The following is a 23,862-nucleotide window of genomic DNA, read 5'->3' as shown; positions in this document are numbered from 1 at the left end:
CAGAGAAGGTTGTAGTTTTCTTTTTTTGCCTGTGCAGGCAATGGGGGAAAAGTCCAAAATCATTTGCTCAAACTTTGCTTCAGGCTGCTCTCTGGTGACTAGTGCCAATTAGCTTTCAGCGTGCATATCCTCTCAACAGATCAGCTTTTCCTTGCTTTGTTCCAACTGTCTTTCAGTGTCCCCAACTTCATTCAGATCCTGATTTCATCCTACAACAAATAATCTTCCTCCCCATGAATTTGTCCCTGGAATCTTGTGGATAGGGCCACATTATTAATTGAGTTTTACAACAATTCTTCGATGAAAGGTGCTATTACTGTCCCCATTTTACAGATAAGCAAATTGAGACTGAGAAAATATTCACATGCTTTTTGTCTTGAGCCAAAATTTATACTTAAGTTTCCAAGTGTAGCCAAATGTCCTTCTTGACCCAGTTAAATTTATAATGAGTCCTTTTTCCCAATCTTAGTATTAACTTTTTTTCTTATGAGTTCTAGAAAAAAGTTAGAATGGCAGAGGAGCTTATGCTTTGTTTTATTTATGAATCAGGTATTGTCATGTTGTCTTGTTTCAATAAACAATACAAGAGGTAAGTGGATTTTTTTGTTTATAACTGAATTTGATTGAGGCAAAAATTCCTCTAGAAATCACTGACACATACAACTCTGAGAACAAAAAAATGTACACTATTAACAGGAGCATAGAAGAAATAAAATGCCACATAGACCTCAGGGCCCCTTGGTATACATACACAACAGAAACCATCAAGTCTGTTGGCTGATTTTTTAAAAATAGACAAAACAGTGTGTTAACCTTTTCTCCTCCTCATGGGCCCTTGAGAACAGTAATGTTTTCAACATGACAAAATGTAATTCATTGCCCATGACCTGACCATTACACTCTTAATAAGTTCAATTAAGCTTTCAATTAGATAAGATGAATTAAAGAGGTGACTAGAGATGGGGGACAGGAATGTGCCAAGTGTAAGAAGAAAGACGGAGAATACTGTCATCTTTTAATTTGCACCCCTTCTCTTGGGAGGAGAAGGAAGAAGACTGAAGGCTGCATAGAAGACATTTTTCTGAAAAGTTTTCTATCATTCAAAGAGACAAAGTAAATACAGAGGTGGCCTCTCAGCTTTTTTGACAAATGATGATGAGTAATTTTAGCTTTGTGGGTAAATGTGAAGAACTCAAGATAACTGGAATTGTTTTCACCAGTAGGATTAAGGTGTCTAACAATAAGATCTGGAAAATAAAAGTGTAAAAAGTTCAATGAGAATTGTAGGGGAAAACAAGAGAAGGAAATAAAAAATGAATGTAAAAAATTTAAATGGACACTTCAAAAATAATTCAAATATTTCAGCAAATGCAAGTGGATTTGTAATTAGGTTAATATCTGTGCATCTATAAATAACATTTATATATTTTTTAAATTAAAATTTTAATTAGCAAAAATCTGCCTTCTCACCTGCCCCCTCAGTATCCCCTCCCTTCAACTGAGAACAAAATTCAAAACAAATGTATATAGTTAAACAAAACTAATTTCTTTATTAGTCTTGAAAAATGGACAAAAATTATTTCGTTGTGCCCCCTATGTCCTTCACCTTTATCAGAAGGAATTTTGGTTGACCTTATTAATGAGATATCCAATGTCTTTCAAATTTCTTTATCTTTATGATATTGTAGCCATCTTGTAAATTGTTCTCTTGGTTCTCTTTACTCCACACTAGTTCATATAAATCTTCCCAGGTTTCTTTGAAATGATCTCCTTAATCATTTCTTACAGCACCATGGTATGCCATCATATTTTATTGCTATAATTTGTTCCTCCTTTTCCCAATTTATGGGTATTTCCTCAGATTTCTATTATTTACCATTTCAAAAAGAGCTATAAATCTTTTTTCCACATTCTTAGTTAGTTTGTTTTTTTGTGGGGGTAGGGACCAAGATGGTAGTTTAGTAGCAATGAAAGCTCAAATTGCTCTGACAATCCTTCTAAACCAATCTTAAAAACTAAAAAGCCCCTTAAAATGACAGGGGTTCAAAACTAACAGCAAGATGGAGTGAGGGGTCTCTCCCTCTGAATGCAACTTTAAAGGTAGTCAGATTGAGTTGATTTTTATGAGATAAAGGGGAACCAGAAATAAAACTGCACACAGAGGAGTGCTGGCCAACCTCCCCACTCCACCCTCCCCATACCAGGTTCCTAATCTGGGCATAGGCCAACTTTGGGATCCCAGAACCCAGGCTACACCAACAAAAGAGCACTTCAGACCTACCCTTTGGAGTCCCAGGTCCTGGCACCAGCTTGCAGTGAGGTCCAGAAGTCCATAGTGCTGGTCCCTTTCTAGCCTGTACTGCAGTGAAGGCCTAACCCCAGGACAAAATAGCTCATAGTGCTGAGCCCTACAAACCAACAGCAGAGGAGACAGAATCAGTAGCTTTTAGAATTCCTAGTTCATAGGCAAAAAAGGCTGGGAAAAAGAGCAAACAACAAAAGAATCTCCTGTTTGGTGACAAAGAGCAAAGCATAGAATCAACAGAAGGTAGTGAAATCCAAGCAACCACATGCAAAACTTCAAAGCAAAGTGGAAATTAGATTGAAGCTTTGGAAAAACTCAAAAAGGAATTTAAAAAATCAAACAAAAAATCAAAAAGGTCAAAGAAAAATGGTAAAAAGAAATGAAAATAATGCAAAAAGAACATAACAGCTTAAAATGCAAAATTGGTCAACTGGAAAAAGAGGCACAAAAACTCAATGAAGAAAAGAGTTATTTTTAAATACCTAATTGATTTATTGGAATACAAGGTAAAAAATTCCAATGAAGAAAATAATTCCAAGAAAAGTAAAATGGACCAAATGGAAAATGAGGATCAAAAGGTCATGAAGAAATTCAGTCTTTAAAAATTAGAATTGGACAAATAGAAGCTAATAACTTCACGAAACATCAAGAAACAATAAACCAAAATCAAAAGAATGAAAAAATAGAATACATGTTATCTCCTTGAAAAAACAACTGGAAGACAGATCCAATAGAGACAATTTAAAAATTACTGGACTGCCATAACGTCATGACTGTATTTTAATTTAAAATCTAAGAATTTTTGATTTTTTGTTTGAGATTGTATTTTTATAAAAATCCAAGATTTTGATTTTTGTTTGAGAAAAGATCTTCAAGAAAGAAGCTTGCAAACTCCTAAATCCAGAGAATGAACTGTTGCAGAAAGATGCCAAAAAAAACCTACACTACATCAAGAAGATCAAGAATGAACTTTGGATATGGTTGATTGAACTGAACTTTGATTGAACATTTATTGTAAATGTACACATTTATGCCCAAAGGGACTACCCCTAATTTGGCTTCTGTCAATGCGCCTAGCAAAACATTGGTTTTTGCTTTCTTTCTTTTCTATTCCTCCCTCACTACTCTAATTTTCTCTTAGAAAATTGAATATTGTATGCATGTGTAGTTAGAAGTGCATTTAGGATTACAAGATGATTATGTTTAATGATCAATGGGGAGACTAGTCTCCCAGTGATCATTGGGGGGGATTTGGAACCTTAAAAATTCTCAGATCCTACTTCATAAGGTTGGATTGTGAATCTTAAAAATTCTCAGACCCTACTTCATAAGGTTAGGTTAAGACCATTCCCCATTTTAAAGAATGAAGGAACTTAGATCAGGAATGTGAAGACCTCTACTCCACCCCTACTTAAGCATACTTTAGGGGAAGATAAAGTTGTAAACTCTTTGCTGAACAATGAAAAGTACTTAAACCCAATCTTATAATAAGGCAAAAAGTTCTTAAGCTGTGCCTATTTTTAGAACTAATACAAAAGGGTGCTAAGTACCTATAAAGGTCAGGCAACTTGTGAACTTGCAAAAGGCAAAGAGGTGTGAACTAACTCAAAAGTTTAGTCTACTCAGGTGTGAATTACTCAAAAGTTTAGTCTACTCAGGTGTGAATTAAGAATGGTCTGTCCTTTGGAAAAAGTCCACTGTGATTGGTAGATGTAAGAATTTAGGGGAGGTGACATAGGAGAAATTTCCCTTTAAAAGGAGCTCAGAAAGGGAGCTGAGGGACATTTTCACATTCACATTCACATTCACATTCAGATTCAGGATTGAGCTGGTGGAGTCAGCTTAGATGAAGCTGGCCTGGTGTCACTATATTCTTGCTTGGACAGATCTTGTGGTGAGTGATTAAGGACTGACTGATCTCTCTCTTAAGACTCAGGTCTAGGTCATGTTGGCTTAAGGCCCTTCATACTTATTCCTTTCTTATTCTCTCTCTCTTTCTTTAATTCCACATTTGTATTAATTAAAATCTCTATAAAACCCAGTTGACTTGGTATATTTAATAATTGGGAATTCTTCCCTGGCTACCACCTTATATTTGATTTAAAACAAGAAACTGTCTTGAAACCTTATTTTCTGTGGTCACATTTTTAACAACCACTCTTTTATCTACTACAATTTAAGTCTTCCACTATTTTAATCATTACAGTTTATGGTCGCAACTATTTTAATTATTACACGACCAAATAAAAACCCTAGACATCGTATTACTAAAAATTATTCAAGAAAACTGTCCTGTTATTCTTGAACAAGATGCTAAAATAGACATTGAAAGAATCCACAGGTCACCTCCTGCAATAAATCCCCAATGACAATTCCCAGGAATGTTATAGCTAAGTTTAAGAGTTTCCAGGTCAAGGAGAAAATACTAAAGCAGATAGAAAGAAATAATTCAAATAGCATAGATCCCTGGTCAGGATTTCACAGGATCTGTCAGCTTCCACATTGAAGGACCAGAAAGAAGGCTTGGAATATGATATTCCAGAAGGCAAGGGATGTGGGTTTACAACCAAGAATCTCCTACCCATCAAACCTGACTATATTCTTTCAGGGGAAAGAATGGTCATTTAATAAAATAGAAGATTTCCAAGCATTCCTAAAGAAAAGACCAGACTTAAAAAGAAAACCAGATGTTTAAATATAAAATTCAAGAGAAGCATAAAAAAGGTAAATAAGAAAGATAAAAAAAATTAAGGTCAAATTGCTTATATTCCTATATGGAAGGAGAATATCTGTAACTCTTCAAAATTATTATTGTTATCAGAGTAATTAGAAGAAATATACATAGAGGGTGTGGTGGTAAACTGTTTAGCTTAGATATATTAAAAAGTCCAGGGGTGAGAAAGAGGATTGTACTAAGAAAAATGGGAAGGGAGAAGTTAAATGGGGGTAAATTATATCACAGAAAGAGGTGTTGGGTAGGGGGGAGAAATACTATTACAATGAAAGGGAGGATGAGGGTGGTGACAGGTAATATTTAAACTTTACCCTTCTATGAGTTGGCTCAGAAAGGGAAGAAAAGTCAGATTCATTGGGGTATATAATTTTGTTTTGCCCTATAAAGAAGTAGAAGGGGGATAAGAAAGGGGTGGGTGATGTAACAGTTAAAATTAGTTTCTCTGCTAGAAGTATTATATTTTTAGAGGTTTATTAAAGATTAAGAATTGAAGAAAATACAAAATAAGAAAGCATGTGTCTAGGCCCAGAGAGTCCATTCACATCCACTCACATCTTGCCTGTTAGGTAGAGAGGCGCATGTGCTAAGAAGTGGAAGTAGGAAGAGAGCTAGCAGAAGGCAGAATCAGTTTAAAAACAATTTCTGTTCTTGGTGCAGGTGGGAATTCAGGTGAGATTAGAGGGCATTTTGGGAATTAGAGCAAAGACTTCTGGGGATTGAAGTCCGGGGTTCAAATCTCCATTTTTACAGTGGGGAGGGGAGTAATATAAGGGATGGAGAAGTTGGGTGGGTGATTAAACAACCCTTAGTAAGTATGTTTGGCTTAGAACAAATCCCTTTTTTAATCTATCCTCTCTGATTTCTCCTCCCTCTTTCTCTTATTTTCCCCCTCTATTATTCCCATCTCAGTCTGCCCTGAATCTATAATCCTGAAGTGGGTAGTAGACATAAAACTTGCTCTTTGGAGTCTTTGGTGCTTTGTATGTGTGTGTGGGTGCCTAGTATGGGTCTGGGACCTCCCCTTTCTTTAATTCACAGCCTCTCCCTGGATCCTGGAATGCTAGAGGTGGGAGGAGACACTTCTAAACAGACCTCAGTGTCAGCAGACCTCTGTCTCTGTCTCCCTATGCCAACCTGGACTACTGGATAAATGCCTCACTATGACCATCTTGTATGTTTTCTAGATCTGTTTGGAGGTTTGTGTGTGTGTGTGTGTGTGTGTGTGTGTGTGTGTGTGTGTGTGTGTGTGTTGTAGGGGAAGGAAATAGGGAGGGAGACCACTGTACTACTTTTTCCTACTCTGCTATCTTGAGTCCTCTCTGTGTTTTTAATACAAATATGTAATTTTATAGTTTACTGTAGTTAAATATACTTACTAACAATAAATATTAAAAAATCCATTTTTTTTAAACGGAGAAGGGGTCATAGGCTGAAATTGTAACAGTTTGGAAGAGTCCCAGTGTGGAAACTCCTTCTATCAATGTAGATTGCTGCCTGGTAGAGAGTTGCCTGGGGGCACTGAAATCTTAAGTGACTTGTACCAGTATGCATCTGAATGAGAACTTAAATCCAGGTCTTTCTGACTTTAATCTTGGCCCTCAAGGCAGCCAAATGCATACACTATGTGAAAACCCCATAGTCAATATAATTTAGGTACATATATCTTATGGCTTTTAGTGGCTGTGCTCTTAACAGATTTGGCCTTTTGGGTCTGGGCCAGAGATAAAATTGTTTCATGTCAATGATTTTAATATCTCCAACTACTTTGTTTGATTCAACCAATACCAGCAGCCATACATATTCATGTAACGGACATCCACTCTCTCCCTTGTCATTTGATTGCTTTCAGAGAATGGGCAGGCCACTAAAAGGAGATGAATTTTATTTCCTAAAGTGATGATATAGAACAAAGAAGAGAGTTAATGTGAGAGAGGCTGCCCAAGCCAAATTGTGAAATATGGGGAAGACGTTAGTAAGTTTCCCAGTTGAACAATTTGAATGTAATCATTTCTTCATATGATTTTTTTTGAGATTCTAAAGAAAAACTTAAAGAAGATTGGATAAATTCTGCGTCTAAACTCTGCTGCTGTTGCTTTTCTTAATTCTTCTTCCTTTTCATTCTCTTTTTCCTCTTTTCAGTTCTTTTATTTCATTTGTAGCACTAGAGTAGAGGTGAGGTCACCATATTGGAAGAGGGTTTCCCCTAGACTGGTTATGTGCGGTTCACGTCAACCTGTAGAGTCTAGACCCACTCAGCAAATTTTGTTCTTGAGGAAATTGCTCATGATAATATGTTACATTTATTAGTCAGGCAGAAGATAAAATTAACTGAAAGCAAAGGCTTTTGATGAAGTAGGAAAGTAAGAGAAGTATCAATAGGACATTTTTGCTCCCTGCCAATAAAAATAGAACATTTTTTTTTTCCTCACAGGGCATATAGCTTAGTGGATGGAATGTGGCATCAGGAGTAAGGAAGACCTGAATTTAAATCCAGCCTCTGACATTTACTAGCTGTTTGATCCTGGGGAAGTCACTTAACTCTGTTTGCCTCAGTTTCCTTATCTGTAAAATGAGCTGGAGAAGGGAATAGTAAATTGCTCCAGTATCTTTGTTAAGAAAAATCCAAACTTAGCCAAAAAGAATCAGACACGACTGAATATGACTCAACAATAACAAAAAATCTATTCCACAAATATATCATTGGGGGAAAAGTGGGTACACCTAGGAAACATGTATGTGATTCCACAAAGGCGTGGAACCTATGTGACCAGAGTATAGTCCTGGAGATACATACGGGGCGGGGGGGGGGGGGGGCGTTAAGTACCCATGGAGGGATAACCTGTGCCTCTGATGCTGCAAGGCTGTCATTGCATTTTGATTAAGTCACCAGTGTTTTTTGGATAAATGAATCCTTCTGCTCTGCCTACCTCTCTACTGTACATAATATGTAGCCTCTGCAGGAGAGTGCTCTGTTGGTGTCTTGATTAGCTAGATGCTAATCTGCTGGGTTTGTTGGTGTAGACTTTTTCCTCTACTAGCTTTTGGGCTTCAATTGGAGTCCTCAGCTGATAAACTACTTTTTCCTCATAAAAGAAAATTATTTGCCATTAACACATATTAAGGAAATAGGAATTAGTCATAAAATACCTACACTTGCTAGGAGTGGAGGGATTCTCTTTCATTACATGTCCGCAACATGTGCTTCCAGACACAAGCTCGCCAATGCCTCTCATTGACTCCTGCTCCTTGTAAATGTGTTGATAGAAGCCAGAGCATGCTCTGAAGATAGGTCTCCCATTGGCAAATTGTCTGTAATATAGTTGTTTAGTCATTTATGTTTGGATTTGATGGGAGAGGACTGTATAATGGAAAGAGCTCATAGTAAGGACCTGGACCTGAGTTTGACTAAGCAAACTATGTGATCCAGAGCAAGTCCTTTAATCTTTTTAGGACTCAATTTTTTTTCAAATATAAAAGGAAGATAGTACTTTTTGTAGTGCTTACTTCACAGTAGTAGTGTTAAAAAGTATTTTGTAAATTATCAAGTGATGATATTGTTGTTCATCCTTCATTTTCAAAGTGGACAGATAGAAGGAGGTTTGAGGAGCTGTGAGGAACTCAGATTATCTGGGGTTCTGTTTTATCTAGTCTCCCTCTTATTTCCAGTATTTATTGATAAATACACCTGCTCTCATTCTCCTTTGCCCTTCACCCTGTACTCCCAGCCTTAGTGTTCTGAAGAGTCCCCATGGAAATACAGTTTTTGTTTTGTAACAAACAACAAAAAATCCTCCTCCTTCTTCTCTTCCTGGCTTAGTCCGGTACAAAAGTAGGAGCATTCAACAAGACTGGTTAGGGATGTAGACTCTTGGGAGTCTCTCGGCTTCTTTGAATATAAAAAGATTGAAGGAAGTTGGGAAAGGAAAGCCTAAAATGAATGGAAGTTAGAAAATAGGGAATTACAAACAGAAGTGGCAAAAAGCAATATAGCGACTCAAAGAAGGTAGGAAAGTAAGTGATGAAATTCAGGGTGAGAAAGTATGAGGGGGGCACTTGTACAGGAGATCTTCATCTGGGCAACTGACAAGGATTAGGAGAGTTCCTAATATTAGTTTTATCAATGTGAACTCTCTCCCAGAAGCCTTTGCCTATTATATTTATTTGCATGCATATAGTATGTACTCACTATTGGCTAGAAAGCACCTTGAGGACAGGGAATTTTTTTCCTTTTGGTATCCTTGGTATGTAATAAAGAATCTTCCATATTGGTAGGTGCCTAAAGTTGAATTGCATTAAATTGAATTAGATCCCAATGTAGCAAGAGTGGAATCTGAGATATCAACAAATGTGTCCCTCCCTTGGATCAGCCTACATGAAAACTAGAGTGCATCCTTTGCTTGACCTCGATTGTCAACCAAAGTAAAACATCATGGTGCCAATGGTCCTTTAATGGATTGTGGGTAAAGTTAGGAGAGTGATTTATTACTTAGGTGATTCCAAAACCACAGTTTCCTTTGTAAAAGTATAGTCACTGACCACTGGAACTCCTTCCTTCCTTCCTCCCTTTGCTCTAACTACTGACTTCTCTGGCCCCATTTTAAGCCCCATCTAAAATCCCACCTTCTATAGGAATCCTTCTCTAAACCCTTTTAATGTCAGGGCTTTCCTTCTTTTATTTATTACCTCTTTAACCTGTATGTTATCTGCTTTGCATTTATTTATTTGTATGTTGTCTCCCCTATTAGATTGTAATATGAATAGATAGATAGTCCCTGATTGTCTTTTGCCTATTTTTGTACCCCTATCCTTAGCACAGTGCCTGGCACATAGTAGGTTCTTAATGAATGTTTATTGAATTATTGAATCATGCCATCCTTTTTATGTTAGAATCCTATTCTGTATCAATTACCCTTTTATATATGACTTAAAAATTGGAGAGGACTTACACTGCTGTTGTGTTTATCAAAGGCATCTCTAAAATGAAATTATATTACTAAGCCCCAGAAATCCTTTGTTTGGCTTTCCTTGAATGCAGTAAAGGAGCTGTAAAAAGTTCTGACTATCTTTTGTCTGAAATTCATTTCCAGTTGTCAATAAGGGGCAGTGAGCTTTCACTGCAACTCAAGTCATTTAATAAATTAGAACAGGAGATGTGGGTGTAGAAATGCCAAATTGCTTAATATGTCACATTAAAGATTCTGCCTGCATTTTGTAATGTTTTATATAAAAAAGAAATGTACAAAGAAAGAACTGTTGATAGCTGTGGAGATAAAAGAAGTTACAAGTCCAATTAATTTCTCTTCCCTAGATTGCTGAAGGAATTTTTCAACTAAAGCAAATATTAAAATGAAACTCTTCATCTTTGTTAGTACATAACTCCTAATATTTTAAAGATCTTAATGTAGAGAGGGTGAATTCCCAATATTTTGGTATTCTGACACCTGAATTTTGTTTGATTTCAAAGCATTTTGATTCTGGCCTCTCAAGTGCTTAAATAGATTAAAAAAAGAAATTTAGATGATTGAAATTAATTTTGTTACATGCAAGAAGTACACAAAATCTTCAAGATTCATATATATGTGTGTGTGTGTATATACATACACACATACACTAAAAACACAGGTTTGGAGTTCAATTTTTTTAAACCCTCACCTTCTATCTTAGAATCAATACTGTGTATTGGTTCTAAGGTAGAAGAGTGGTAAAGGCTAGGCAATGGGGGTCAAGTGACTTGTCCATGGTCACACTGCTAGGAAGTGTCTGAGGTCAGATCTGAACCCAGGACCTCCCATCTCTAGACCTGGCTCTCAATCTACTGAGTCACCCAGCTGCCCCCAAGAAGTTCAATTTTTTATATCCTAGCTGAACAAAAAAAGGAATGGTGACCATACATTTCAGATAAAAGAAAAGTAAAAATAGACAGTTAAATAGATGAACAGGGAACCAATACTGTACTTATTGGCATGTTAGATAATAAAACTTATATCAGCATGGATCAAATATCACAGTATTTTATTATTAAAAAAGCTAATTGAATTTTTAAGAACTCTTACAAGACAGCATTAATAGGTGATTGCAACTTAGAACAAATGTACTTTTTTTCAGACTAAAAAATGCAACAGATTAAATTAAACTAAAATTTTTGCACAAAGAAAGCCAATGTGATCAAGATTAGAAGGGAAACAACAAATTGAGGAAAAATTTTTACAGCAAGTGTCTCTGATAAAGGCCTTATTTCTCAATAGAGAATGAAGTCAAATTTATAAGAATACAAAGTACTCTTCAATTAACAAATGGTCAGAAGATGTGATCAGGTAATTCTCAGTTGAATAAATTAAAACTATCTTTCATCATATGAAAAATAATGCTCCAAATCACTATAGATTGGATAAATGTAAATTAAAACAAGTCTGAGGTACCATCTCAAACCTATCACACTGGCTAATATAAGAAAGAAGGGAAATGATAAATACTGGGGGAGATGCAGAAAAATTGGGTACTAATATACTGTTGGTGGAGCTGTGAATTGATCCAACTGTTTTTGAGAGCAATTTGCAACAATGCCCAAAAGATAATAAAACTGTGCATGCCCTGTCATCTATCAGTATCACTATTAAGTCTTTATCCCAAAGAGATCAAAGATGTGGGGAAAGGATATACTTGTACAAAACTATTTCTAGCAGCTCTTTTTGTGGTAACAAAGAACTGGAAACTGAAGGGATGTCTTTAATTGGGGAATGGCTGAACAAATTGTAGTGTGTGGTTGTAATGGAATAATATTTTGCCCTAAGAAAGGAAGACCAAGATGGCAAAAAATCTGGAAAGTTTTATATGAAGTGATGCAAAGTGAACTGAGCAGAACCGGAACACTCTCCATGTATGAAGATTAATTGTAAACGATTTAATTATTATCAGCAATCTGGAACAACTCCTAAGGACTCATGAGGAAAAAGGCTAACCACTGCCAAAGAAAAAACTGAAGGAGTCTGAATGCAAATTGAATCATGCCATTCTTCACTTAATTCTTCACTTAATTCCATGAATTTTTCTCTAGTGTAAATGATTTGTATCTTCTTTCACAACATGTTGAACATGGAAGTATATATTACATGATACAACATATTACCTGCCATTTTAGGGACAGAGAAGAATGGATGAGAGGGAGAGAACTTGTATTCCAAAATGTCAGAAAAAGATTATTAAGAATTATATTAACAGGCAATCTGGAAAAAAAGAAAAATGCAACAGAAGAATGAAAAAGTCCCAGAGTAAGATCTTGATGACATGCCATCTCTTATCTTTTCATGCCTTTTCATTCATTTCCCCCTTTTTTTGGGTCATATTCTCATCTCACCTCTTTTTCACTTAAAATTCTTGGCTTTCTTCAAATTTCAGGTGCAAACTCTCCCATGAAGTCTTTGATGCTATCCAGTGGTGTTCTCCTCCTGAAATTATTTTTATACTTATTATTTCTATCTATATATTTTATCCCTTCAATGGTGTGAATTTTCTTGTTGGCAGGGAATTTGCCAATTTGGTCATTGTATCATTAGTGCCTCATATAGTGCGCTACCACCAGTAGATGCTTTGTAAATATCTGTTAATTGATTATTAAAAAAAATAAAAACTAGATAAGACTCTGGGAAATATGGATGGAAATTTTCATGCATATGCCTGTTTTGCAGCATTACATAGTACTTTGACAAAAATTGAACATGTTCTAAGGTATAAATGCTTTATACAAAAAAGCAAATATGTTGAGCAAATTGTTAATTGGCCACAATCCAAGAAGTGTTATAATTACAGAATGAAGGCTTGAAAGGGACCAGAGAAATCATCAGATTCAATATCATTGTGGACCAGCATGTTGGTAGAACTGGGGAAATATGAGTTTACCTCTCACTTACAACATCAAGACTACTGTGAGCAGGGGCAACTGGGTTGCTCAGTGGATAGAGAGCCAGGTCTGGAAAGGGGAGCTGCTGATTCAAATCTGTCTTCAGATACTCCTATTGCCTAGCCATTACTTCTCTTCTGCCTTAGAATCAGTATGTATTGATTGATTCTAAAATGGGAGGTAAAGGTTTTTTAAAAAAATGACTACTGTGAGCAAGGAAGTTGGGGTGTATATCTAGAACATTTTTGGTTAATTTTATTGCCAGATAGATCTGGGAGCCAGATGTGGATCCTTGAGGCAAGAAGAGAATAACAGCTGTTATTAGGACTTTAAGCAGAATGCCTGGGACCCCAGGCAACCTTCTTGCTAGTAGCTTTTGTCTTCTTGAACTGCTTTTCAATCTCTGTGAGAACAGCTTTTACCTGAGGGTGTTGGAATATTTTTTAGTAAAAGAACTGTTTGTTTAAACCCTTAGGGTCTCCGTGACCCAGTGTACCACATGCAGAATATCAACCTTAAAGGAAATTCTTTGGTAACATTCCTGAAAAGTAGTCATTCCATTTTTACTTAAAAACTCAAGGAAAGGGGGATGCTTTTTATTTGTGCCTGGCACTTAGTAGGTGCCTAATAAATGTGTATTGACTGACATAATAAAAACTTTGAGGTTGCAGGTGTCCTAGGATTGTTTTTCTGGTTGGCAGTTGAACTCCAATTACTTGTATTCTAGTAGCCTGTTAAATCTGAGCAACCCTATGTCAGAAGCAGTTGGTTTTGATGATCTATAGGGAGAGCAAGTCTGTTTTCTCACTCTACTTGCCTCTGTTTTCTGTAATAGTTCTAAGATTTGGGCCATGCTCATTTTGTGTAGTGTGTGTGTGTGTGTGTGTGTGAAAAATGAGAAATTCTGTCAACAACTCAGTATATGGCACTAAGTAGAAATAGCAAAGAACAAGGCAGAGAACAGTAGCGCAGGATCTAAGAATACCACATTCTCTCTAGGTATCTCCATTACATCATATGTTCATTTTTGTAGACTATACAAGAATCTGGGGACATTGCCCCTGGCTATGGCATCCCTTACCTATATCTTTTTTTTCAAATGAGGAGAGAGATTTTTTTGCTAATAATTTCACTCATGCTTCTTGTTAGTAATTTTAACTCATGTTTCCATTAATATAGCAATAAGCAAAATGTCTGGTTATACTCTAGAAGACTGCAGATTTGTAAATCCTCTAACTTGCAGAGTAATATGAATATAGTTTTTCTCAGTGGAGAGCAAATTCAGTGGTCTCTCTTTTCACTGAAATTCTACATTGTAGGCACTTTGTGAGCGCATTTTTAGCTGACCAATAACACTTGATGCCAAAGAGTTTACTGTATGTGGACCCTATTGCATATTTCAATTTAGTGGGCATTCTCAACTTCAGCTGGCTTAGAGATCCTCCCATCAGCTATATATTAAGGAGCTTAAAGAACAATATTCTTAAAGCCATCTCATGCCTTGTGCCTCTTTGGAAGAATCCTCCTTTAGCCAAAGCAGAGATTTTTAGTCATCATGACCTGATTTTCTTTCTTTAGCCCTGCCAGCTAAGTTCTCTTGGGAAATATGGCCCTTCACAGTTCCCATCATGCTCTTACATTTTTTATACAGCTTTTTTCTTCCTTGTTAATGCACAAGAGAACCTCCAGTATACTCATTTATCAACAAAAAGAAACAAAACCAAAACTTATTTATTGCTTGCTGTGTTCAAGGCATGGTGCTCAGCTCTGGGAAAGACAAAGTCAAAAAACAAACAAAAAATGAAATTGTTCTTCCCCTCAAGGAGTTTACATTTTGTTGGAAAGATATGACCTGCACACGGATAAGTAAGGTCAAAATATATATCAAAAAGGCTTTATCACCTATTTGGATGTTGCTTTTCTCTTTATCCTTAAAACTAACATTTATCACAATTGGATGAACTCATCTGTAACACAGTAAGGTGTTAGAGTAGCGTCTGGTCAATGCCCACCCTTAGTAAAAATGTATATACATTTTTCCAGAAGCTTATCCTTGTAGGAATTTATTTTTCTTTATTTTTAAATTTTTATTCAATTGATTCATTTAGAGCATTTTCCCAGGATTACAAAAATCATGTTCTTTCCCTCTCCTCCCCCTATAGTAAAAATATTACAGGGATTGTGATGTAGGAAAAGAGACCTGTGACTTGATGTGGTGATAACCATTTATCACCATCATATCACATCCATCTATTCATTCATGTCTATCTACCTAGATCTATCTGTCTGTCTAATCTCTATCTAATCTATTTTTCTGTCTATAATTTATCTCCTCTCTTTCATTTTGCATGTCATAGGAAAGGAACAAACATTTATGAAGCACCTACTATGTGCCAGTTATTGTGCAAGAGCTTTACAAATATTATCTTATTTGAACCTCACAATATCCCTGGGATATAGGCGCTATTATTGTCCCCACTTTATAGATGAGGAAACTGAGGCAGAGAGAGGTTAAGCAACCCCCTCCCCACTGTCCAGGCACACACAGCTGGTAAATGCTGGACACCAAATTTAAACTCAGGTCTCCCCAATTCCATGTCCATCCTTCTATATACAGTGCCTCTGAATGATGGATAGATATATGGTGAGTTTTTAAATGCAATTATTTATATAAGCAAATGCACAAATAATAAAATATGTCCCAGTGTATACATCAACTCAGATAATACTCTACCACTAATGCACTGGATCCCTAGGGTGAAGGGCAAGTATCCTCATCAGGGAAGCAGAGGAGGGAGAAAAACCTCAGGAAGTCTAGGGTAACTCACAACTCTGGACTGCGGGCTTCAATGGTCATTGGTCCTTTCAGAAAGATGTGGACTAAACAAACTTTATTTTCTGCTCATTGTTTAACTTTTATTCTCAGCACTCTTAAGTTAGGGAATAATTTTTACTTCTTTCTCCAAAGAGAACATTCTCAACTCTTTTCATCACACTTTATATAGGATGTTTAGAAAATATTAGCACTTTATGAGAATAGTTGTTCTCTTGCAAAACTGAGTAAGCCAGGAGCATCTCTGGGGGTAGTAAGCCCTCACACAGATGCCAGACTGCCCAATCAGAACAGAACTTAAGGCAACTGATTGATTCTAAGGGTAATATGATATAAAAGCACCAGCTAAGCCCCTTCGGCTTCTGTAAGTGAAGCCAGAGGTGGCAACAGAGAATAAGAAAGATCCTGAGATTCTTCACTTTTCTTTAACTAGGTGTATGAAGTGTTCCCAGAGGGAGAGAGGTGAGGGCTTGCTTACTCCTTTTTGGGGCTGCTCATCCACCTTTTATATCCACCTTTCACCAATCATTTGAGGCTTCAATTAGCTGTAGTGACCATACCTTGGGAAAACTGTCTGGGCAGACAGATGAACTGAGGTGGGGGGAAACCTATCGGCTTCAAACCTGTTGGTGAATCAGTGGGACGTCTACACCAGGCATGTGAATGTATTCCCTTGTAGAAAGGGTAGATAAGAACAATTTTTTCCAATGGTCACAAAGACTGGAGCTCTTAGAGTTTGGTCAGACATGGAAGAACACCAGGATCATCCACTGCATCTCAGACTGTCATGCCATTATAACATTTGTCTTGCCACTGGACTTAGATGGCTCTGGAGAAGAGACTGAGGATGACGAAACTCTACTTCACTTATATCCAATTCACATGTGATGCCATCTGTCCTCTTTTAAACAAAGGACAAACAGGTGAGGCTGAGGCTAGTTGTCAAGGTAAGCTTGACTAACGAGGTAAACTTTCTCCAGCCAATCAGCAATCATTCATCTGAAGCCTTTCAGCTGATGGCTTCTAACTCTTGGGGTTCCCACAGAGCAGTTTTTCAGACCCCCAAACTCTTCTCCACCTTCTCTCTTCAATTCGTCACTATAAAAATTCCTGAAACTAATTCCTTTCCTGGTTACTCTATTTTAAATGACTCAAACGAACCCTTCTAACACTATAATTGACCTTTAACTTAAATCACAACTCTTCAAAATTTCCTTTTAAAGCTTTTGTGAAGATTAAAATTAACTCTCCCCTGACTGTGAAGATTATATTGTAACCCCTGCCTATTTTTAAACTTAATCACTAAATGTGTAAACACTCTACTTAAAAGTTGAGTAAAGAGATCTGCCTGTTTTTAGATCTAATCAGCAAAAGTATAAACATCCCACTTAATCATTAAATGGGAGGTCTGTGACCCACATGTGCAATAGTGGGTAATGAATCAGAATTAAACTAACTGCCCCTGGGCAGTCTTAAAGCAAATCTTCAATTGTGATTGGTAGGTAAAATTAGAGGAAGACTCAAGAAGTGATGCAAAAGAAGTGTCTTTAAACGGAGCTGTCACTTTTTGTGAAGGACATTTCTTCATTCTTTGGAAGTGGAAACTGGAGACAATTCTTCATTCTTTGGACTGGAGGCTGGACCTGAGATCCTGTCCCTGGTGAGGGTATTCTAAAATCTCTTCCTTTGAACTGACACATGGTGAGTAAAAAGCTGACTCTTAATTGCTGGATTTTCTGAAAAACAAAACAAAACAAACAACCCCAAAAAACTAGCCTCAGGAGAGACTTCCCTCTTGAGAGAGATTTCCCCAGGTCCTCAGTTTTGCTCAGGCCTAAGGACTAATTTTCCTTGCCCAGGTTAGTCCAGGGGCTGGGAGTAAATTATTAGGTTCTCAGGCTAGATATCTTAGTTTATCCTTTCTCTGATTTTCTTATATCACTCTTTCTACATTTTATAAATAAATTGTATATAAATCTCTTTGGAATAAATTAAATTACTGGCAACCACACTCTTAAATAATCCACTCCAACCCTTTTAAAATTAACCCCCTTTTCCCCTTACATTTTATGTGGTGTTTTATTTTTATAGTTTATTTTCTTTAGTCATAAAGCATTATATGCAAATTATAATGTTCTGTAAGTCTGAAGTTTTCAATTATATGACCCATTTCTGGTGGCCTTGAAATTTTACATTCATTTTCTAATTTTTTAAAAATGAAATATCTTCCTCTGCTTTTTTATAACACAAAGTTATTGCCACATAAGAGGCATCAATTTGTCTTTATATTTTATACTAAAGATCATTTTCCTCTGCAAAAATTTCTAAACTTCATCTGAAAGCTATTTTTAAAGACATACTTTATCAGTTTATATTAAAACAAAGTTTTCCTCCTATTAAATGTGAAAAAATGTCATCAATAACAACAGCAATATCTTAATTTCTTTCACAGTTATGGTTAATATCTTCCTTTTCACAGATACTTTTTCTCTCACCTCCCACTATCCTGCTATTTATCTTTTTTTTTATAAATTTAATTTAATTTTTATTTATTTATTTTTTTAGTCAATTTAGAACATTATTCCTTGGTTACAAGAATCATATTCTTTCCGTCCCTTTCCTTCCCCCACCCTTCCCATAGCCAACATGCAATTCCACTGGGTATTACTTGTGTCCTTGATCAGAACCTATTTACATGTTGTTGATATTTGCACTAGGGTGATCATTTAGAGTCTACATCCCCAATCATATTCCCCTCAACCCATGCAATCAAGCAGTTGTTTTTCTTCTGTGTTTCTACTCCCACTGTTTTTCCTCTGAATGTGGATAGTGTTCTTTCTCATAGATCCCTCCTGGTTGTCCAGGATCACTGCATTGCCACTATTGGAGAAGCCCATTACATTCGATTGTACCACAGTGTATCAGTCTCTGTGTACAACATTCTCCTGGTTCTGCTACTCTCACTTTGTATCACTTCCTGGAGGTTGTTCCAGTCTCCATGGAATTCCTCCACTTTATTATTCCTTTGAGCACAATAGTATTCCATCACCAATATATACCACAATTTGTTCAGCCATTCCCCAATTGAAGGGCATCCCCTCGTTTTCCAATTTTTTTTTGCCACCACAAAGAGCACAGCTATGAATATTTTTGTACATGTCTTTTTCCTTATTATCTCTTTGGGGCACAAACCCAGCAGTGCTATGGCTAGATCAAAGGGCAGACAGTCTTTTAGTACCCTCTGGCAATAGTTCCAAATTGCCCTCCAGAATGGTTGGATCAATTCACAACTCCACCAGCAGTGCATTAATGTCCCAACTTTGCCACATCCCCTCCAGCATTCATTACTTTTCATTGCTGTCATGTTAGCCAATCTGCTAGGTGTGAGGTGATACCTCAGAGCTGTTTTGATTTACACCTGTCTGATTATAAGAGATTTAGAACACTTTTTCATGTGCTTATCAATAGTTTTGATTTCTTTAACTGAAAATTGCCTATTCATGTCCCTTGCCCATTTATCAATTGGAGAATGACTTGATTTTTTGTACAATTGATTTAGCTCTTTATAAATTTGAGTAATTAGACCTCTGCCAGAGGTTTTTGTTATGAAGATCATTTCCCAATTTGTTGCCTGCCTTCTAATTTTAGTTACATTAGTTTTGTTGTACAAAACCTTTTTAATTTGATGTAATCAAAATTATTTATTTTACATTTTGTGATTTTTTCTAGCTCTTGCTTATTTTTTAAAATCTTTCCTTTCCCAAAGATCTGACAAATATACTAGTCTGTGTTCACCTAATTTACTTATAGTTTCCTTCTTTATATTCAAGTCATTCACCCATTCTGAGTTTATCTTGGTGTAAGGTGTGAGATGTTCTAAACCTAATTTCTCCCATATAGTCTTCCAATTTTCCCAGCAGTTTTTTTTTATCAAATAGTGGATTTTTGTCCCAAAAGCTGGGATCTTTGGACTTATGATAGACTGTATCACTGAGGTCATTTACCTCGTCTATTCCACTGTTCCTCCTTTCTGTCTCCTAGTCAGTACCAAATTGTTTTGATGACCACTGCTTTATAGTGTAGTTTGAGATCTGGGACTGCAAGGCCACCTTCCTTCACATTTTTTTCATGATTTCCCTCAATATTCTTCATCTTTTGTTCTTCCAAATGAACTTTCTTATGGTTTTTCTAATTCAGTAAAAAAGTTTTTTGATAGTTCAATGGTTATGGCACTAAATAAGTAAATAAGTTTGGGTAAGATTGCCATTTTTATTATATTTGCTCATCCTACCCATGAGCAATTGAAGTTTTTCCAATTGTTTAGATCTAGTTTTAATTCTGTGGAGAGTGTTTTGTAGTTGTGTTCATATAGTTCCTGTGTTGGTCTCAGCAGATAGATTCCTAAGTATTTTATATTGCCTAGGGTAATTTTAAATGGAATTTTACTTTCTAATTCTTGCTACTAAAGATGTATTGGAAATATATAGAAATGCTGATGACTTCTGTGTTTTTTTTTGTATCCTGTAACTTTGCTAAAGTTGTTGATTATTTTCTCTAGCTTTTTTGTTGATTCTCTAGGATTCTTTATGTAGACCATCATATCTTCTGCAAAGAGTGATAGATTGGTCTCCTCATTGCCAATTTTAATACCTTCAATTTCCTTTTCTTCTCTAATTGCTACTGCTAGTGTTTCTAGTACAATACTAAATAATAGAGGTAATAATGGGCATCCTTATTTCACCCCTGATCTTATTGGGAAGGCTTCTAGTTTATCCCATTGCAGATGATGTTTGCTGATGGTTTTATATATATAATGTTTGTTATTTTTAGGAAAGGCCCTTCTATTCATATACTTTCTAGTGTTTTCAGTAGGAATGAGTGTTGTATTTTGTCAAAGGCTTTTTCTGCATCTATTGAGATAATCATGTAATTTTTGTCAGTTTGCTTCTTAATATGGTCAATTATGTAGATGGTTTTCCCATTATTGAACCATCTTTGCATTCCTTGTATAAATCCTACCTGGTCATAATGAATAACCATTGTGATCACTTGCTGCAGTCTTTTTGCTAGTATCCTGTTTAAGATTATTGCATCTATGTTCATTAAGGAGATTGGTCTGTAGTTTTCTTTCTCCATTTTTGACCTGCTTGGCTTTGGAATCAGTTCCATATTTGTGTCATAAAAGGAATTTGGTAGAACTCCCTCTTTGCTTATTATGTCAAATAGTTTGTATAGTATTGGGATTATCTGTTTTTTGAATGTTTGATCGAATTCACTTGTGAATCCATCAGGTCCTGGGGATTTTTTCTTAGGGAGTTCTTTGATGGCTTGTTCAATTTCTTTTTCTGATATGGGGTTGTTTAAGTAGTCTATTTCTTCCTCTGTTAGTCTAGGCAATTTATATTTTTGTAAATATTCATCCATATCACCTAGATTGCCATATTTATTGCCATATAATTGGGCATAATAATTTTTAATGATTGCCTTAATTTCCTCTTCATTCAAGGTGAGGTCTCCCTTTTCATCTTGGATACTGCCAATTTGGTTTTCTTCTTTCCTTTTTAAAATTAGACTGACTTGTCTAATTTATTTGTTTTTTCAAAGCACCAACTTCCAGTCTTATTTATTAAATCAATAGTTTTTTGACTTTCAATTTTATTAATTTTTCCTTTGATTTTTAGGATCTCTAATTTAGTCTTCATCTGAGGATTTTTAATTTGTTCACCTAATTTTTTAATTTGCATGCCCAATTTATTGACCTCTGTCCTCTCTAATTTGTTAATATAGGAACTCCAAGGATATAAATTTTCCCCTGAGTACTGCTTTGGCTGCATCCCATAGATTTTGAAAGGATGTTTTATCCTTTTATCATTTTCTTCAATGAAATTATTAATTGTTTCTATTTGTTCCTTAACTAACTGATTTTGGAGAATCATGTTGTTTAATTTACAATGAATTTTTGGTTTGCCTCTCCATCTACCCTTATTAATTATTATTTTCATTTCATTGTAATCTGAGAAGGTTGCATTTATTATTTCTGATCTTTTGCACTTATTTGCAATGTTTTTATGCCCTAGAACATGACCAATCTTTATGAATGTACCATGTGCTGCAGAAAAGAAGGTATATTCCTTTTTGTCCCTATTTATTTTTCTCCACATATCTACTAACTCTAATTTTTCTAAGATTTCATTTAATTCTCTTAAATCTTTCTTATTTATATTTTAGTTTGATCTATCTAGTTCTAATAGAGGAAGGTTCAGGTCTCTTTTTATCTATTCCATCCTTGAGCTCCACTAGTGTCTCCTTTAGAAATTTGGATGCTATGCCATTTGGTGCACACATGTTGAGTACTGATATTTCCTCATTGTCTATATTGCTTTTTATCAGGATGTAATTACCTTCCCTATCTCTTTTGACTTGATCAGTTTTTACTTTGGTTTTGTCAAATATCATGATTGCAATCCCTGTCTTCTTTTTATCAGTTGATGCCCAATAGATTTGGCTCCATCCTCTTACTTTTACCCTATGTATGTCTACCTTCCTCATGTATGTTTCTTGTAGACAGCATATGGGGGGGGGGGTTGGTTTCTAATCCATTATGCTATTTGCTTGTGTTTTATGGTTGAGTTCATTCCATTAACTTTCAGAGTTATGATTACCTGCTGTGTGTTTCCCAGCATTTTGATTTCCACTCCTAGTCCTGCCCTTTCTTCTTTTACTATTTCCTACTACACCAGTGTTTTGTTTTTATTCGGTCCCCCTAATTCCCACCCTTATTTTACTTCCCTTTCTACCCCCCTCCCCTCTTATTTCCCTCTTATTTTCTTTACAGTATTTTTAAACTATGCCCCACTCTCTCTCTCCCTTGTATTGATTCCCTCCCCACCAATTCATTTGTTAGCCTTCTACTTCTCTATAGGGTGCAAATCAATTCTCTTCCCCAACCTATTTGATTTTTCTTCCCTCTTGAGTCAAATTCAATGTATGTAGGAGTTGAGTACCTCATATATCCAGCCTCTTTACCCTTCCAAAATATTGATGTTATCTCTCCCTTCCTGCCATAAGCTTTTTTGTGACATATAAATTTACTCCATTTTGTTTCTTTTCCCATTTCTTTTAGTATTAACCTCTTTTTTAAAACTCTAGTTGTATAAATATGTACATATATATTTATGCATACATATATCTATATACATATTTATGTCTTGGCATTTCATCCTGTACATTTTGTCACTATTCCCTCTAAGTATAATTCTTCTAGCTACCCAGGTGATAATAACAATTTTTAAGAGTTACCAATGTCCTCTTTTCTTATAGGGATATATATCATTTTACCTTATTGGGTCCCTTAAAAAAGATTTGTTTTCTTTTTCTTTTTCCACCCTTTCTTAATTAACTTTTGATGATTCTCTTGGGTTTTATGTTTGGTCATTAAATTTTCTGTTCATGTCTAGTCTTTTCCTTACAAATGCTTGGAATTCTTCTATTTTATTAAATGACCCTACTTTCCCTTGTAAGAATATAGTCAGATTTGCTGGGTAATTGATTCTTGGTTGTAGACCTAGTTCCCTTGCTTTCCAGAATATCATATTCCATGCCTTTTGGTCCTTCTGTGTAGATATAGTCAGATCCTGTATTATCGTCACTGTAGTTCCATGGTATCTGAATGACTTCTTCTTAGCAGCTTGTAATATTTTTTCCTTGTTCTGATAGTTCTTGAATTTGGTTATGACATTCCTGGGTGTTGTCAGTTAGGGATTAAGTACAGGAGATGATCTGTGGATTCTTTTAATCTCTACTTTTCCCTCTTGTTCTAGAATGTCAGGGCAGTTTTCTTGGATAATTTCCTGTAGGATAATGTCCAGAATTTTTCTTTTGTCATGGTCTTCTGGTAGACCAATGATCTGTAAGTTGTCTCTCCTGGAACGATTTTCTAAGTCTTTTGTTTAGTGAATGAGTTGTTTCATATTTTCCTCAATTTTTTCATTCTTTTGATTTTATTTTATAGTTTCCTGCTGCCTTGTGAAGTCGCTTGCTTCTAATTGTTGTATTTTATTTTTTAAAGAGTGAATTTCCTCCCTGGCTTTTTG

This window comes from Monodelphis domestica, chromosome 5, assembly GCF_027887165.1.
Source record: "Monodelphis domestica isolate mMonDom1 chromosome 5, mMonDom1.pri, whole genome shotgun sequence".
Classification (NCBI taxonomy): domain Eukaryota; kingdom Metazoa; phylum Chordata; class Mammalia; order Didelphimorphia; family Didelphidae; genus Monodelphis; species Monodelphis domestica.
Note: the sequence above shows the minus strand (reverse complement) of the source record.